The sequence below is a fragment of the Grammomys surdaster genome, unplaced genomic scaffold, assembly GCF_004785775.1.
Source record: "Grammomys surdaster isolate TR1022 unplaced genomic scaffold, NIH_TR_1.0 193, whole genome shotgun sequence".
Classification (NCBI taxonomy): Eukaryota; Metazoa; Chordata; class Mammalia; order Rodentia; family Muridae; genus Grammomys; species Grammomys surdaster.
The window spans coordinates 4,729,974-4,735,431 of record NW_021604638.1 but is presented as its reverse complement, the minus strand read 5'-3'; positions in this window follow the sequence as shown (position 1 = coordinate 4,735,431).

Sequence of the window (5,458 nt, the reverse complement as noted above, 5' to 3'; positions counted from 1 at the left end):
TTGGGGTGTCCGAGCAAGACAGAAGCTCAGAATCTCCTTATACCCTGCGGGTCTGTGTGGAGGGGATTATCGCTATCTACCCCGGGGCCTCTGATTAACTAATTCTGGTGCAGTCACTATTTGGCCATAATACCCCTGGCTGGCTTCCAGGTTTCAAGTGGAACTGTAAATGGGCGTGGTCCCCAGATAGGCTGGTCAGTGTTCCTAGGAAGCCTTCCATACAGCCCCAGCCCTGCAGAATTTGGCCAGATATAGGATGGGTTACAGATGAGAGTGTGTTTGGCTAGGGAATACTGACTTCTTGATCCTTTTCTCAGTACTGAGCTCAGGCTAGGTCAGTAACCAAAAGACAGCCAACAAATGTTCTTTTGGATATATATATATATGTATATATATTCAAAATCAAAAAACATACACATATATATAGTGGGTATATAAATAAAACAAATATATATACCAATATTTATATATAAAACTCACATATATATCCAAATATATATGTGTGTGTGTGTGTGTGTATCAAGTGGTCACATAAATAAAAACATATATATTTGAGATGAGCTATTATGGAAGTCCAGGCTACTAGCTATAATTTGCTTTGTAGCTGAGGCAGACTTTGAACTCCTGACTCTTCTGCCTTCACCTCTTGAATTACAAGTGCATCACCATTGGAGGTTTATGTAGTACCAGGGAGTGGAGCCCGGTGTTTCATACATGCTGAGCAATCACCTACCAATTCAGGCACATCCCTAACATGATTGATTTATTTATATGTTTTGCTTTTTGAGACAGGGTGCCTCTATGTAGTCCTGGCTGCTCAGAACTTGTTATGTAGACTAGCAGCTCACAGAGATCCTCCTGCCTCCGTCTCTGGTGTTCTGGGATTAGAAGTATACACCATCACACTCAGTCCTTAATATGCATTCTTTAAAAGGTTATTTTTTATTTTATTTGTGCGGGTGTTTTGCCTTCATGCACCATGAGCATTCTTGTTGCTTGGGGAGGAGACCAAAGGGCATCAGAACCCTGGGACTGGGTTTATAGTTGTGAGCAGACACGAGGGTGTGGGGAGCCAAATCCAGGTGCCAGCTCTCATTGATTCTTAAAATATAGTTTTAGGCTAGATATGATGGCATGGCCCTCCAATCCCAGCAGTGGGTGGGCAGAGGCAGATGGATCTCTGCAAGTTCCAGGCCAGCCAGGGCTATATACTGAGATTTTGTACAAAACAAAATAAAACCTTATAAAATTTTATAAAGGTTTAAAATGTATAAAATTATAACTTTCGAGGTAAAAATCAGTAAAGATGAGCAGCGGAAGCTTCTCAACCCTTTGGGGGGGGGGAAGCTCCCCACATGTCATCTTTATCTGGGACTGTAGAATCCCTCCCTCAAATGGCGCCTTCCGTTTGCATTGCAGTGTTAAGAGGATTTCACAGGTGACTTCAAGGCACAGAAGAAAGGAGAATGTCCTGTTTGATAGGTTGAGAATCAGTGACTCAGACAAGAAAAAAAAAAATCGGTCCTGTAAGATTCCAGTACTCAGTTCAATTCCCCCACCCCCACCACAGAATTTACACATTCTTATCTTGAACGAGAGGTGGGAGAAACCCAGAGTTTGTGTGTCCTGCTTTTCAATGGAACCTGTTTGTAGCTTCTAGAATCCACAAAGGTTTCTGCCACTTTCCTCTCTCTCTGCCTGGAAGCTTCCTGCTCTCCTCTCTCTCCTCCTCTCCTCCTGCTTTCTCTCTTCTCTCTTCTCTCTCTCTCTCTCTCCTCTTACAACACACAGATTACCTGTAAGAGAAGGAAGTGGTCTAAAGTATGGGTTTTCTGTGAAATGGCTTCCTCTTTCTTTTTTCTCCCAGAGTGCATTCTGGTATCATTTTATCCCAGCCCCTCTCCCCTCCCCCTCTCCCTCTCCCTCCCTCTCCCCACCTTTGTCTATCCACTAACATCTTATTAATGATCCCCACTGAGTTTTAACTTCCTTTGTGTGGCTAATTGTGTGTTTGATTTCACAATTTCAACAATGATGTAAGAGTGTGGACTTTTTTTCCCCCTATCATTGAGGAAGAAAATTATTATTTTTAAAAATCTTATCATTTTTCTAGTAATTCACTCAGTGGGTGGTTATACCGGCACCATGGGAAACACGTTGTGGAGTTTGATGACAAACTCAGGCTGGTCTTAGTGGGACAATCGGGACAGGGAAGCCTTCTCAAGTGGGTCAATAAAACAGCTGGGAGACAGGACGTTTCTGTCGGGGAAGGAGGCGGAAGGCCGTGTGGGGAGGAATTCTGCTGTATTACTCAGCTAAAAGTCCCTGTGCCCTGCCCTCCTGCTGGGCTGGGCTGCTCTGGGCGGAGTCAGTCTTTTCCCCTGCCTTTGGCATTCTTTCAGGATGTCTTCTGACCCAATTTCATTTCAAACCGGGTAAAAGAAACCCCTGTTCTCTGGTGCGTGATGCTCCCCTCCGAGGTGGCAAACCCCTCTCTCTGGTGCTGGTTTCTCTGGGTTCCATTTGCAGAACACTAGGCATTTCGGGGGCGGGGAAGAGGATTGTCACTCACCACTGCTTAAGGAGGCACCACTTCATTCCTGGCAACACCTTCTGAGGGGCACCTGTATTCTTTTCTTTAATCCTAACTGCAAGCCCCCCAGTGGGACAGAATCTATGAATGTCCTCACTCACAGATGGGGACAATCCGTGACACAGAGATGGCAACCGGCATGCCTAGAATCACACAGCTGAGCTTTGCTGCATGGAGCGAATACACTCAATGATGTCTCCAGACTGGGTTTGACAAGGTTTGCTACTCAAACCTCCTGGTCTCAGAGGCACAATCGAGCTATATCTTTCTCCCTCTCCTCTCTTTTCCTTCCCACCTTCCCGCAATCTCACAGGAAAGTGTAAGGAAGTCAGGGAGTGTCCACTCTAAAATAGACTGACCAGGGAACTGGAACCTACCCGGAGGGAATCTCTCTTTTTCTTTTTCTTATTTTTTCTTTTTTTTGTTTGTTTTTTGGTTTTTGGTTTTTTGAGACAGGGTTTCTCTGTGTAGCCCTGGCTGTCCTGGAACTCACTCTATAGACCAGGCTGGCCTCAAACTCAGAAATCTGCCTGCCTCTGCCTCCCAAGTGCTGGGATTAAAGGTGTACGCCACCACTGCCTGGCCTCTCTTTTTCTTTTCTAATCTGATAATGTTGAACCCATAGGCCGGTTGTATCACATGTGCATAGTGTTTCTCTACCAAGTTCAGGTCAGCCGGAAGAGAAGCTGTGGTTCCAATATTAAGAAATGGCAGAGAGGGCCAGCAAGACGGCTGAGGCAATGGGGACTGGACGGTGATTGGACACTTGCCTGACCACTTAAATTTCATCCCCAGAACCCACACAACGGAAGGCAATGACTCCCCAAGTGATGCCCTGACCTACAGACCTGACCCACAGCACCTGGCTCCACTCACATGCACAGTCAATATGTTTTTAAAGTGTAAAGTATGTGTTTGTTTGAGACAGGGTTTCTACATTGTCCTGGAGCACACACTATGTAAGTCAGGCTGGCCTTGAACTCACAAAAGCCATTCCTCTGCCTCCCAAGTGCTGGGATTAAAGGCGTGCGCCACCACGCTTGACTGAGAAAAAGTTGTTTTTAAAGCAGCAATGAACAAACAAAATAGAGACAAAAAACTACCAGAATAAACTTAAAATAATAAATAAATAAATAAATAAATAAATAAAGCCAACCTCAACTGTAGCCTTGAGGTTTGAAGGGATATTTCTTTTAGTTGCAAATTCTATTCACTTGGTCACAAATATGTTTTTCTTTGAGGTGAGGGGAGACTAGGGGGCTGGAGAGATGAAGGACACCCTGGTTAAGAACACTGGCTGCTCTTTTAGAAGACCCAGGTTTCATTCCTAACAACCACTTGGTGGCTCACACCACCTGTAACCCCAGTCCCGAGGGATGAAACACCCTTCTCAGACACCCGGCGTGTGGAGCTGAGACACCCATCCATCCAGGCAAAATACAAATACAGAAAAATAAATAAGTAATTGTCAAAATGTTTGTTTCATTTTTTAATACATTTTAGATATATTAAAGTCTATTCACGTGCGCGTGTAAGTATCTCTCACATGCTTTCAATATACAAGAAATGCTTTCAGTCTTTAACTATCCACAATATGGTGAATATGCTATTTGTTTGGAGGTAAGGCTGGAGGCTAACCAACTAAGCTGCCAACAGATCGACATCTCGTTTCTCCTGGAGACTTTACAAGCCTCCAGTGTTCTCGTTCTGAATCCACATAATTGTTCCTGGTGGACGCAGAACAGGCGGAAGCCCAGCTTCATACACACGGACTTGATAATGTTCCGGAAACTTCTTATTCTGGACCAAATTCTCCTATCACTTCTCTGGTGATTCATCCCTAACGCCTTCTGAAGAGGAAGTGAGTAGTGCGCACACAGACTTTCCTGTTCTTTTAAATCTTTTATTTTGTTTGTGTCGTTGGGGCTTATACCCACCCCTTGGTTGTTATTAGCACTCTGTCGCTAAGCCACACCCCCAGCTTTCTTTGTCTGGAATTCCCTCACATCATTCTTTTTACCCCTTTCCTTGAGACAGGGTCTCCCCGTGTAGTCTGGCTGGCTTGGAATTCACCAGGCTCACCCTCTGTCTCTGCCCCCTGAGAACTACGGTTAAGGATATGCACGCTCCTACACACATTTTAAAAAGCAAAGCACCCGTTCTGAAAAATAACACTGCAAAGGATAATTAATCTCCCCCCTTAGATTAATTTATTTTATGTGTATGTGTGTGACTGCTTTTCCTGCATACATGTACACTGTATGCGTGCCTGGTGTCCTGGAAGTGGGAAGAGAGCATCGGATTTCCTGGAAGTGTAGTCAAAAATGGCTGAGTCCTGAAAATTGAACTCAGGTCTCTTTCCAAGAACAACAACCACTCTTAACCACTGAATTGTCTTGCCAGCCCAGCTGTATGATAATTTAAAATAATCAATTAATTATTGTCATTGGGAATTTAAGTGCCATGGGGCCTTTTTTTTGGGGGGGGGGGTGAAGGTCAGAAGTTAGCTTTGTGGTGTTGGTTCTCTCTGTTCATCTTTATGTAATTTCCAAGGATTAACTCAGGTCTTTTAGCTTGCAGGATATTACAGTACTGCTAAAAAGTTTTCGGTTGCTGGTTGGCTGGTTGGTTGGCTGGCTGGTTGGCTGGTTGGCTGGCTGGTTGGCTGGCTGGTTGGCTGGTTGGCTGGCTGGCTGGCTGGCTGGCTGGCTGGCTGGCTGGTTGGCTGGTTGGTTGGTTGGTTGGTTTGCCCAAGCATGGTGGCTCATACCTTTCATTCCAGAGGCAGGGGAGAGGCAGGCAGGTCTCTGTGAGTTCCAGGCCAGTCTGGTCTACATAGTAAGAAAAAGAAGAGGAGGAGGAGGG